The sequence below is a fragment of the Lissotriton vulgaris genome, chromosome 1_1 (assembly GCF_964263255.1).
Source record: "Lissotriton vulgaris chromosome 1_1, aLisVul1.2, whole genome shotgun sequence".
NCBI lineage: Eukaryota > Metazoa > Chordata > Amphibia > Caudata > Salamandridae > Lissotriton > Lissotriton vulgaris.
The window spans coordinates 1,159,302,986-1,159,317,008 of NC_141685.1; positions in this window are offsets into that span (position 1 = coordinate 1,159,302,986).

Genomic DNA, 14,023 nt, shown 5'->3' on the forward strand with positions numbered 1-14,023 from the left:
CTAGTGGTGGGCGTTAAACCCTCCCTCTCGCCGAGGTCCCAGTCTATTCCTCCTGTAATGTACCTTTTGCTGCCTCGTGTATTTTGTTTGCTCACAATTGTCACTTTTGCCTCATGTAACTTAACGTTAACCCTGGGCGGGCAACTTCACTACGCCCACGAAAAGTAGGCAAAGCAGGCAACACTACGCCCACTTCGTGGGCGTAGCGAAGTTGCCCGCCACCCGCCTCCCTCCCGCCCTCAGTAAATGCTTAAATTACCTTAAAAAGGAATTATAAAACCACTTACCTTGTCCTCTGCGTCCCCGGGGCTCCCTCTCGTCATCGCGCCGCCGGCGCCGCCGTCTTAGATACTAATGCGCATGCGCGGCCGTCCGCACATGCGCATTTCTCGCGAGAAATACACATGCGCGGGCGGCCGCTCATGCGCATTAGTATCTAAGACGGCGGCGCCGGCGGTGCCGGCGGCGCGATGACGAGAGGGAGGCCCGGGGATGCAGCGGACAAGGTAAGTGGTTTTATAATTCATTTTTAAAGTCATTTAAGCATTTAGGGAGGGCAGGAGGGAGGCAGGTGGCTCGTAGTGGGGCTACGCGAAGTGCGTGGGTGGTCTTACTTTTTTGCCCACTTCGCGTAGCTTCGCGAAGCCCCACTACACCCACCCTTACTTAACGTCTGCTTTTGTAATTTGTTCACTCGTAATCTTCTCATGTATCATTTCTGTTCCTATTGTGAAGCGCTTTATTTAGCAGTGTCACTGTTGTGTTATAGAACTTGTCTGCAAGTAATTGCTGTCCTTGAGCTCGTCCAGTACTGCATCAATGATCTCTGATGATATGTTCTGCACAGCCCCTCTGTTCAGTGATGGCGCCCGGTGGGCGGGTCGGAACACGATTTGGGCTGGATTATGCTTCTGCGAGATTTGGGCTGTGCGAGAGCAGGCAGCTTGCTCAGATTACAGATTGCGCATTGCCGCGCCCCACTATACTCACACGGGTCGGCCTCACCCCACCACTGAGTGAGTCATGGTGACTGGTTTCGCTTCTGTTGTTGTGCGCCATGTGTTTACTTTCTTTTCCACTTTTTATACGAAAATTGACATAGCCAATGCTTGTCTTTTTCTCACTTCTGTTTTTGCCGTCAATGGGAGGAAGGAGGGGCCGGAGTACGGAGGTGGGAGGCGCGCAGCAGGAGCTGTGGCTTCCTTGTCTTTGTTGTTGCTTCTGTTGTCACCATCTGTTTACTTTCTTTGCCACTTCGTATGAAAAAAATTGGCATAGCAAATGCTTGTTTTTTATGAGGTGCCTCTTTTTTCTCTTTTTATATACAACCATTCGGAAACCGCTGTCTGTTACCCAGTTCAGTTCATAAGCTTTATTCGATTATTCAATAAACAATCATAAAAGCACACAGAATATTAAAAACAACACATTAAAATTATTAAAAAAGAGTTACAGTGTATTACAAGATTTAAGACAGTTCGGACGGAATACCATGGACATAGCAGCAGTTACTTACACAAATGGCATAATTAGAATTCCAGGCTTTTTCTGATGGACATTGATTTTAGAATAAAGGTTGCAGTAAAAAAACAGATATCCAAGGTATCAAGTGCAAATAAGAGTCTCAAAGCATTTGTAACTGTAAACACAGATTATTTCTTAAAAAGAGGTTTGAGATAAAAAATACGGAGGTGCAAATACAGGGGGCAAATTAGCATAAAGTGCAGCGTGCTCTGTTTGGTGGTTCCATCACACGGGCAAGGAGTTGACGTATGGTTTTTCATCCGAGGGAATGCCACCAGGTTATGAACAATGCCTAATCTCAGCCTTGTAAGGACAGACTGATGTGACTGTTTGGTAATTACTTTTAAATACTTAGGCATGCCATAACCTTCCACATTATTAGATTTATAAAATACATGAGTTGTAAAATGGCTACATTGATCTTTACGCATATTAGATTTGTTCCCCAAAAAAACACTTTTGACCTCCTGTTTGGGTATATTGATAGCACATACGGGGTCACTGAAAACATCCAAGTCAAACATTTCTTTATAAGATGTTAAGACATATTTTAACCAGGGTATCTGACGGGCTTTATCCAAGCAAAGACAGTCTTGTATTATTCGCCTGGTGAAACCTGTTTCGTCCTTAGCCCAGATTGACCTCCAGACCATAAGGGGTCTCAATCCTGTTAGGTCAGTCAGGTATTCCAACCCCACCTCTTTATGAATCAGTTCGGTGGATGCCGAGGGTGGGAGACAGAGGAGTCTCTTAAGGAATGTATTTTCAACTACTTGCAAGTCCCCTTGATTCCAATGTCCCCACACTCCCGAACCGTAAAGAGCAACTGAAGCACATCTGTGCCGGTAGACATTTAACATATCAGGAATGCGACGACTGCCTAGTTTAGAAGCAAAACGAAAAACTCCTGAGGACCCCTTGCCCATCTTGGCCTTGATATTAAGTAGCTCTGGTGCCCACGACCCACTCTTGCTAAAAGTTATACCTAGATAGCAACATTTGTCCACAACCTAAATTCTATGTTCCTTAACCTGGAACGATTTAAGTTGATTCACCTTTTTCCCTCAAGCCATGATAAAGGTTTTAGAATTATTGATTTTTAATTTCCTCCCCTTAATAAAATCATAGAAGTGGTTCGTTAGTTTTTGCAGACCAATTGAGGAGCATCTGCTTGGACCTTCTTCAAGTCGGATTCCATAGCATTTATAAAAAGGGAGAAAAGTAATGGGGATAAAACACAACCTTGCCTGATGCCGGATTTGACCTTGATCTTCTTAGTGCATTCCCCAACTTGGCCAAAGCGAATCTGTGCTGACAACTTGTTGTATAGTCTGGCCAGGAAGTAAATTATTGCAGCTGGGGCTCCCATTTCGAGTAAGGTGGACCACAAAAGAGTATGATCCACCAGATCAAAGGCACTAGAGAGGTCTGCGAAGCAAAGAAATTAAGAGCCCTGTTTAGCTTTGGTGTATTTCCCGATGATGAGATCTAGATTAATACACTGCTCAATAGTGCCGAGACCCTTCCGAAAACCAAATTGGGAGTCCGCGAGGATATTGTTTTTTTTTTAAACCTTTATTTGGAGACAAGCATAAGATAGCAGTGGTACATTCATAAACCATACAAATAGCCAGAGATAGTGCAATGCAGCAATAGACTTGAAAGATCCAGGCTTCATGTCAAGGCATAGTACAGTGTAGACATCAATGGAAAAACACATAACATCTGCAATCGGACTGCGTGCAACGCATCCGCACAAAACAGTTTATGACTGCAGGGGTACAGACCCGTAGCTCACACTCGGTAATGAAGGAAGAAAAACAGCAACCCAGTGGACGACGAACCACCATTCAACATTTGGTCAGATGAGGGACCCCCCCACCACCACAAGAAAGCAGTCATTGGCCCACCATACCGCCCACAGGGACAGCACAGTGTGACTTATACAATCAGCATAGCAAAAGAATAAAGAAACGTCCCCACTCACAGCGGAGTATGGGGTCCGGTAGGTGCTAGCGCGGTCCAACAAACAGCGTATCACTAACCAACCCCAACCCGATCCTCACTCTCAGATTCAGAGTCCTGCCCCGCCCTAGCAAGGAGGTACACCTGCAACGGGCTCCAAAAATCCCTAGGCCTACAGCGCACGGGCATCATTTCCGCATATACGTTGTACTGGTCCTGACAGTAAATGATATCACCCAACCAGTCCTTGAACTGTGGCACTCTGCCCCGCCCCCAACAGCAAGCCACTCGTCGTTTGGCCAACAATAAGGCCACGTCCACAAATCTACGGGGGAGTGCTGGCACCTCCTTAGTATACCCCAACAGGAGGACCATGGGGTCGAACAATACCCCATCCTCGGTCATAGTCTGAAGAGCAGCATGGACCTGCACCCAGTACTCCAAGATGGCCGCACACTCCCATGCCAGGTGCAGGAAATCGGCACCTACTGCCCGGCAACGGGCACATCTATCGTCCTCTGACAATCGAAATCTAAGTTTCCTGGCTGGGGTGTAATAAAACCTTTGTATGAACTTGTAGTGTATGATTTTTAAACGGCAACTAGAGGAGATATTGGCAGTCACACCACAACAGTACGCCCATTGTTCGTCAGAGATGGTAATCCCAAGTTCAGCGTTCCATTGTTCCCGTACCCGACTAGCCGGCGTAACCCGTTGCCGTCTAATGGCGCCATACAGCTTCGAAACCAAATGACGCCCATCGGAGACTAACAGAACGTGGAGCGGTGAGGTCACGTCCGGCTCCCTAGGGAACTCAGGCAGTAAGGTCCGCAGGCCTTGTCGCAAGCGGACATAATAAAACATCTCCAAGGGGGAACAAATCACACCACCAAAAAACTAGTCCCGGGTACGAAAGGTGCCCTCGCGAAAAAGGCTCCCCCACGTAAGTGTACCAAGACGCTTGCACAGACGCTGGAACCCTGTTTCCTGCAATAGGGACAAAGCAGGATGATATGCTAGGGGTAGTGCAGGTGAGTAGAGGAACGAAAGACCCAGTAACTTCGCCACACGTTTCCAAGCATCCACTGTGCACGTCACCGTCGTCTGGTGGGTATCCACATCGCCCACATTGGCCAGCACCATGCCTTCCAATGGGAGAGGATGGGCGACCCATTGTTCAGCCGCAATCTGCGGCATAAACGGTGTGGGACGCATCCAGTGGTATGCATAGTGTGTTTGAGCGCTCAAATAATAAAGTTCAAAGTCAGGAACATCAAATCCTCCATCGACATAGGGCAACGTTAAGGTAGCCCACGCCACTCTCGGTTGTTTACCCCCCCAGAACAGACGAATCAGCTCCGAGCGGAGACGTTTAAAAAAATACGCTCCAGGGTGATATGGAATATTCTGAAAAAGATACAAAAAGCGGGGCAAGATCACCATTTTTATCAGAGACGCCCTGCCCGCCATGGACAACGGCAAAGACATCCATCTCGTGATGTTATCCGCCAGTTTAGTGATAGCGACGCCATAGTTAAGCCTAATAGTCTCCTCTTTGCTCAAAGAGACCACAATACCAAGATATCGCAGCTCCGAATCACACCACTCCAAAGGGTAGTCCAACGGAAATCGATGAACCGCTGCAGTGAGCGGGAAGAATTGGGATTTCTGCCAATTGATATGTATCCAAGAGACACCGCCAAAGGCAAGAAGCTCTCGCAAAAGCGCATTGAGATTCGCCTGTGGATCCTTCACATAAAGCGTGACATCATCCGCATACAAAGAGATTCCTACTTGACGCTGAAAACAATTAAACGCACTCTGTTGGTGCAGCTGGCGAATCCGACAGGCAAGAGGCTCTATGGCAATGGCAAACAGGAGGGGAGAAAGGGGACATCCCTGCCTGGTTCCCCTTGTGATGGGAAACTGGGGGGAGAGCACACCATTCACGACCACCCTCGCCACCGGGTCAGTGTACAGCAATTTGACCCACGAGATGAAGATCCGAGGAAACCCCATTCTGCATAAGACATTGATCAGGTAACCCCACTCCACGGAATCAAACGCCTTAGTAGCGTCCAAGAAAACGGCGGCTACCGGGAGCTCCGGAGCTATAGTCGGGATTAGGGAAAACAGTGTCCGAAGATTATGAGACGTCGCCCGACCAGGCACGAACCCGGACTGATCAGGCAAGACAATAACAGGCATGAGCTCCGAAAGCCGCGCCGCCAACACTTTCGCCAGAATCTTGACATCACAGTTAAGCAATGAAAGAGGCCTATAGGATCCCACGTCCAGGGGGTCGTCCTTACCCGGTTTGAGTAACGAGGTGATAGCAACTTCCCTCATAGACCCCGGCAGTCTCCCCACATCAAGGGACTCTTCAAAAACCTCACGGAGAACTGTAGCCATAATATCTACATAACATTTATAAAATTCGGCGGGAAGGCCGTCCAGCCCCGTAGCTTTCCCGTTGTTCAGAGACATGACGGCGCCTCTGATCTCCTCCTCCTCAAGGGGCCTACCTAGGAACGCCCTGTGATCGTCTGATAGCCAGCAGAGCGCTAAATCATCAAGGAATCCCCCATATCGCACATCTCCCAATTGCTGAGTAGAGTACAAGTGGGCGTAATGGTGGATAAATGTCTCCTGAATCTCCTTTGTGTCTCTACAACGCGTGCCATCCGGCAAGACCAGTTCCAACACATCCGAACTATACCTCTGATGTCTCGTGAGTGCAGCAAGTACCTTCCCAGGCCTCTTACCCTCGCAGTATCTCCTCGCCGTCCAGTACTTCCCCCTGTGCTTAGCCTCCCTGGCAGCCTCCTCCTCGTACTCTGAAAGCTTACCCCTAAACTGACACATGAGGTCGGGATCAGAACCAGCCTGCAGTCTGCGTTCCAGCTGTCGTAAGTCGGCCTCTAAACCCGCGAGAGTCCGAACAATAGACTTAAGCACCCCACAGCTCTTAGAGATAGTGACACCCCGAATCGTAACCTTAAATGCCTCCCATATCACCTCCACACTATCTACAGATCCTTTATTCCTTGGAAAGAAAGCTTCCACCTCCTCGCCAAGTTCCGCCTTAAAAATGGGATCCAATAAGGCAGAGGGGAAGAGCCTCCAGGGCGGCTGCGGCCTGTGCAGCCCGGGCACCGAAAACACAACTTTAACCGGGCAATGATCAGAGTACGTTCTGGCCAGGTGTATCACCTCCCGCAACCCTGCTACCAGCCCTCTGGAGAGGAAGACATAGTCCAGTCTCGCCCAGGAGCAAGCCTGTGCAGTGAAGTGCGTGCCCTCTCTGTCCGTCGGGTGAGCATACCTCCAGCTATCAATCAGGCCTGCCTCCTCCACAATGCCCCGCAAGACATCCCTGGCTTGTGTATTGTACTGAGGACTCCCCTCCGATCTGTCCTCCAGAGCCTGAACCGCTAAATTGAAATCCCCCCCCCCATACAATATGTGAGGCTTCCACAGCAAGAACATGACCCCAAAGTGTAAGAAAAAAAGCAGGTGTATCAATATTAGGTGCATAACAATTCACAAGGAGCAGAGTGACCTGCCCAAGCCTCCCCCACAATAACACATACCTCCCCTCAGGGTGCACACGTGACCCCAATTCTTGAAAGGAGAGCGATTTCTTGATAAGTATAACAGCCCCACGAGCATACGAGGAGTACGATGCAAATTTCCTCACTGCAGCCCACCTTCCTCCAAACGTAGGAGCAGGCACACGCCGCAGATGCGTTTCCTGCAGGAAAGCTATTTGTATTGCATGTCTATCCAAATATTATAGTACATTCCGACATTTCCTGGCATCATTAAGCCCACGCACATTCCAAGACAAGATCGATATCTTATCCACAGCATCAATCGACATCACCCGTGATCAAGGTGCAACGGGGCATACGCAAGCAGTGCACCATCCCACTCTCTCGGCTCAAGGCAGCGGAACGGTACCATCGCACACACCAACCTCTCTAACAACCTCACACCACATTCACCCCTGCCATCTCCAATCCAAAAAACCAGACACCCCCCTCCCAACCCCAAACAACAACATTCGTGCAACAGGCACGCAGACAGGTCAAAAAGTAACGCTCAGCATACACCCCATGTCCCATCAGCAACGACCATGAGCGCCCCAGGAGTAGACCGCCACCGTCCATCCCTTCCCTTGCAACAATGGCCACAATGAGCGGACAAATCAGTCCCTCCTCCATACGCAGTAGAACAGTACAGGCCCGGTACGGCCGAGGACGAAACAGAACAGTGATCAAGTCAAGTCAAGTCAATAAATTTATATAGCGCGCTACATACCCAGAGGGTCTCAAGGCGCTAGAAGAAGGATGGGGAATTAATTGTCAAATATCCACGTTTTAAGTTGCTTTCTGAATGCTAGGTGGTTCTGAGTAAGGCGAAGGTGAGTGGGAAGTGAGTTCCAGGTTTTAGCTGCCAGGTAGGAGAAGGATCTACCTCCCATGGTGGTCTTGTTGATTCGAGGTACAGTGGCAAGGGCTTGGTTGGAGGATCGTAGCTGGCGAGGGGGGGTGTAGAAGGACAGTCGTGTGTTGAGGTCACAGGTCACCGCCAGGACAAACACACAGCTGCAGCCAACCCCGCCACAATCACAAGGAGCAAGTGGAACACGCGCTGCCAACACAGCCTCCCCCCCCACCCACCTGACCAACCCCCAACCATCAGGACCCCCAGGCACCCTCCCCCCCCCTCCATCCATCCGTCCATTCAACCAACAAGTCAATCGCACAAAGAAACTCAAAAGTAATGGGGCATTCCCGGTGGGGTGCACATCACCACTCCCACACACTACGCCGCACTCCGAACCACAGAGCTTACACACGGCCCAGGCGCAGTGTGGGGGTGGGTTCCCGGAGCACATCAATGTCATCAACCATCGCCCCCTTAGTGACCCTCAATAGCGGCCACTCGGACCAAACCGGTGACCCTCATGCCCACCTCCAACAGTACAAGGCTGGAAGAGCCTAGGCCACAAGAGCAGCTATACGAATGTCCGTGCACAGCGTGCACCACAGCCGCCGTGCCGAAAGAAACATATTCAAACGTCCTCCTCCTCTCCCGCCGAGCAGTGGCCTTCCCGTTCCTCCACATCCTGCCGGTCATGCGCAGATCGCTCCCTCCTAAGGCGCTTCACAAAGTCCTCTGCATGCTGCGGGTTCGTGAAAAAATGCTGCTTAGCCTGATGGGTCACCCTCAGCTTAGCAGGATACAGCAAAGCATAGTCCACCTGCAGATCACAAAGTTTTTTCTTGACCGCCAGGAATTTACGCCGTTGCTCCTGCACCATCGGCGTGAAGTCAGGGTATATGGTGAAGTTGACCCCCTCAAAGGAAAGCGCACGATTAGTGCGAGCCGCCCGGAGAGCAGCGTCCCGGTCCCAATAGTTCAGGAGACGGGCAATGATAGGGCGCGGTGCAGCCCCCGTGGCCGGACGCGGCCCAAGGGAGCGGTGCACTCGTTCCACAATGAACTGCGTAGAGAACGCCTCCGCGCCAATCGCGCCAACCAGGAGTCTCTCCACATACGTCTCCATTTTCCCCACATTCGTCGTCTCCGGCACACCTACCACGCGTATGTTATTACGCCGACTTCTCGCCTCCAACTCCTCATTCTTAGCGGCTATTACCCGCAGGATATTGTCCATTCTCGCCAGCTGGGTGGTATGAGTGGCGGCAGTTTCGTCATGATCTGAGATGCGCTGCTCCGCCGTGGTCAGGCGTTCCTCATGCACATCCAGTTTCTGCACCACTGCGTCCATGCGCGAGGACAATTTGTCCACTTTATCCACAATAGTGGCAAAACCCTGCCTCATCTCCTGCATCATCTGCTGAAAGTCTGGGGGGGGAGGCTGCAGAGCAACATCAGTGACAGGTGGGGGGGGGAAACGCGAACTCCCGGCCTCTTGCACCAGACGAGCACCCCTCCTGGCTGCCACAGAGTCAAAGGACAGCTTAGGCTGCTTGTTGTCGGGTTTCCCCATGATAACACGCTCCCAGCGTGTGGTAGCGCCCACAGCGATGTCCGAGGAGAGGCCAAGGGACTGCAGGGCCCAAAGCCACGGGCTCCCAACGGAGTGTCCCACCAGCCAGAACACACAGCGCCCACAAGCCCCAGGCCGGCGTGTAATGTCCGGCCAGCCACACAGAGACGTTGCGCTATTACGGGGTCAGCCCCCTCCAATAGTCCCAAAACCAACCGCTCCTGTAGTGGCAGAGGAGAGCACCCTCAGTTGTAGGCAAAATCAGGCCGGGGGTGCACAACAGCAGTTCAGCATATTACATCATAGCGCAGGGAAAGAAGCGCCACGCAAAGGCTGCACCAAAGGCGGCGTGCACAGACCTGCACCAGCAATGTCTCCCAAAAAGTAGATAGCACACTCCGGACCACATAGCCCGTGGACCAAGGCATGGAACAACAGTCAATTAGCCAGACAGCAGGAAGGTGCCACCATGCACAAGAAAAAGCGCAGCGCTCCAACAACAGGCGCTGTCAATGCTGGCCGGCTCCGTCACCCAGCCACCGCCATGATGAAAAAGGCGCCAAGAAATGTCCAGGCAGCCGCCTCCAGCACCTGCAGTCCACACTGTGCCCACCGCTTCACGTCGAAGGCAGCTTCCCAGCGAACAGAAAGTCACCACAGCCGGGGGCACGAGCAGGCGCGAACACCCCGCCACTCCCGCCTGTGTAACGGCCGCTGCTCACCTCGGGCTGTAGACGTGGCCCCTTTGCGCTTCACCTCCAGAGTCCGGTGTGGCTCCTGCACCGATGCTCCATACAAGCCTCCCCGAGCCACAGGCAGTGACCACAATCACCCATTACGGCAGTGTGCCCAGCCGCAAAGAAAACTCAGAGGGGGAGGGACAGGGCCTCCACCACACGTGCGAAGCCGCGGTCTGGAGTTGGCAGGGACGCCGGACCATGGAGCACCCGTCCTCCAAAGCGTCTGGCGGGGGAAACTTCAAGCCCTCGTATCTCCGGTCAGCATACTCCGATTACCACAGGAGTTGGACCGAGTGCGGCCGGCAGCTGCCCCAGCCAGAATCCGGGGTCAAAGCAGGGATTGGCGATGGCCAAGAGGATCAGTACACGGATATAATCTCTGGGCGGCAGGAGCCTCACGGCAGTGCGGCCATTCTGCAGTGCGCCCTCTAGCGCCCCGTCCGCAAGGATGTTGTTAGCTTCAGCCCATTCCTCCAGACGTAACAGTAAGACCCTGCTCATAATTTTTAACAAAGAATCCAGAAGGGAGATAGGGCGGTAGTTCTGGGCCTCTCCTCTATCTCCCTTCTTGTAAATCGGCAAAATTATGGATTCACTCCACGTAGAAGGTGTACTATCGTTAACGGAGGCATTAAAAACCTGGGTCAGGAGGGGGCTCCATAGCGCCAGATCAGTCTTATACAGGTCGACCGGAACTCTGTCCGGTCCTGGGGCCTTCCCCCCCTTGCTGTTACGGATAGCATTATCAACTTCTAGTACTGTAATCTCCAGAGGTAGTTTAGATCCTATAATATCGGCACTTAAACTATCATGGTCCTCCCTGGCCGAATTGAAAATTCCTGTAAAATATTAGACCCAGTTATCCTAACTAACCTGGGCTGTTAAAACTGGGAATTCCTCGTTTTGGAGGAATGGGCTGTTAACAGTACTCCAGAATAACTTGCTGTCTCGCGGCTCCGCCGCTTTAGTTAAGTTGTTCCACGCTTGCTCCCTAAGCTCCTGTTTTCTACGGGTCAACTGGAGTTTGTAGGTTGCCCTGAGAAGTGTAACGGCTTCCCTGTCTCTAGGATGGCTTGACAGTGCCCTCTTTAATTCTTGTAATGAGTTTGTGCAGGCTCTGTCGAACCAACCTACCGTTGCCCTCTTTGATTTAACCTTAGTAATGGTGAGGGACCTTTTAATTATATCGCCGAGTTTTTCAAAATCGGCGATAATGCACCATGGGGCAGCATCATCATCAAGACAGCGGAGTAGCTCTTCAGAACCAGCTCCCACTATTTTCCGCAGCAATTTGTCAGAGTTTTCCCCACACCATTTGATCCTAATACCATTTTGCCTGCAAGGGGTAATATCATCAACAACCCTACGCTTAAGTGTAGACATAGGCCCCCAGATTGAAGTCGACATAGTAATGGCATTGTGATCACTGAGACCAAAATCAACAATGATAGGAACAGCACAGAGTGGGGCAATATGTACAGAAATCAACAAATGATCAATAACGGAGGCTGAGTTCCTCCCTACAAAAGTCGGTACAATATTACCATCTCCATCCACAGCAGGTTGAAGGATTAACAAATCAAAATTTAACAAAAGGGTATTAAGGGAGTCGCCGTAAGGTGTATGGATAAAATGAGCCCGGTCCTCTCCATTAACCCCGTCAAACCCACATACATTTGTAAATGAGTAGGAACAAGTTCGAATATTGAAATCCCCTCCCCAAACAATGTCATAAGGATTATGAATATCCCTACAAGTTTTCTTAACAGCTATCTCAAGATCATTTACTACACAAGTACTCGTGGGGTCAAACATATTGTTATAGTGATTAATTAACAGAGTATCACGCCCCCCTCTTTGTACCAACCATAGTATTTGCGAATGGGATCCTACAGTAGAATGGGATTTCACACGTACTGGGAAGTTAACAGACAATAAAATTACGAGCCCACCTTTTGCCCTACCCATAATGGACTCTTGCGCTAGACAGTTGTAGGACACAAAGCCATCAAAGTAGATCTCTGTCGTAGACCAGGTCTCTTGTAGGCAGATGATGTCAAACTTGGAAATGGATTCCCTCCAACCAAGAGACGACACCTTCTGTCGCCAACCGGCAATATTCCAGATCATAATTTTGAAACCAGGGACACAAGGGACTGGCTCTGTGAACCCAGGATCACTTGGGAGTACTGAGATTGATAACGACTCCTCTAGATTAATCGCGGGGGCTAATGAGTGGAGGGTGTCCACTTGATCTACATCCTTGGGTTGCTCAAAGGAATTAGTGGTAGTAGGGGAAGATAACTCTGTAGGGGCTACAACCGCTGACAAGCACTCTACAAGGGGGTTTTCATTTAGCTCAACCTCTTCAACAGTTAAACCTTTACAAAGGTCGGGGATAGAAAATCGTGTCGTTGAAGATGACTCAGTGGCTGGGGATAGTCAGCAAAAGAGCAATGACAGCAGCACCACCACCCTTCTGGACAATCTCGCCAACCTCGGACTTAAACAACTTGTCACTACCCCCACCCACATTGCAGGTCACACACTCGACCCTATCTTCACCTCCATAAAACATGTCTCCTTCAGCCACACCACAGCTCTCCATTGGACGGACCACAGCTGCGTTCACTTTATCTACAAGAAACCCACAACCATCCTCAACCCACTATGCGAAGAAACTGGAACAAAATCACCATCGACCAGATCTCCTCACCGCTTCTTCAAAACCCCCCTGCCCACTCCCAAAACCCTGACCAAGCAGCCATTAACCTCACCCAATGGCTATCTAACAGCGCCGACATCCTAGCACCGTTGAAAAAACGTCAAATCAAACTAGGCAGCAAAAACGCCTCCTGGTTCAACGATGATCTTAAGAAATCGAAGAAACTCTGTCGCTCCCTTGAGAAAGCCTGGAAAAAAGACCCAAACACCAGCACCAGGGACGCCTTCAAAAACGCCACCCGCATACACCACCAACTGATCCGGTCTGCCAAGAAAGCCGCATTCAAAGACCGACTAGATAACAACGCCCACAACAGCAAGGAATTATTCAACATTGTCAAAGAATTTACCAACCCATCAGCCAACTCCAACGACATCACCCCCTCCCAAGCCCTCTGCGACTCCCTAGCTTCCTTCTTCCACAACAAAATCGCAGACATCCACAACAGCTTCGACAACCGACCCGGAGACCAATCCACCCAACCTTCTGCAGGACCTTCACCCCCCTTGAACATCCTCAACGACTGGAACCCAATCTCCACTGAGGACACCATCCGCCTGATGAACTCCATCCACTCAGGATCCCCAACTGACCCATGCCCTCACCACATCTTCAACAAAGCAGACTCCATCATAGCACCACACCTCCGAGATGTCATCAACTGCTCCCTCAACTCCGCCACCTTCCCGGAAAGCTGGAAACACACAGAACTCAGCGCCCTTCTGAAAAAACCCACAGCTGACCCCACCGAACTCAAAAACTACCGCCCCATCTCGCTTCTTCCATTCCCTGCCAAAGTCATCGAGAAAGCTGTCAACAACCAGCTCGCCACCTTCCTCGAAGCCAACAAATCCCTCGACTCCTCACAGTCCGGCTTCCGAGCCAAACACAGCACCGAGACCGCACTTATCGCAGCTACAGACGACATTCGAACTCTACTGGACAATGGAGACACAGTCGCCCTCATCCTCCTTGACCTCTCCGCTGCCTTCGACACAGTCTGTCATAGCACCCTTCTACAACGCCTCAGAAACGTCGGAATCCAAG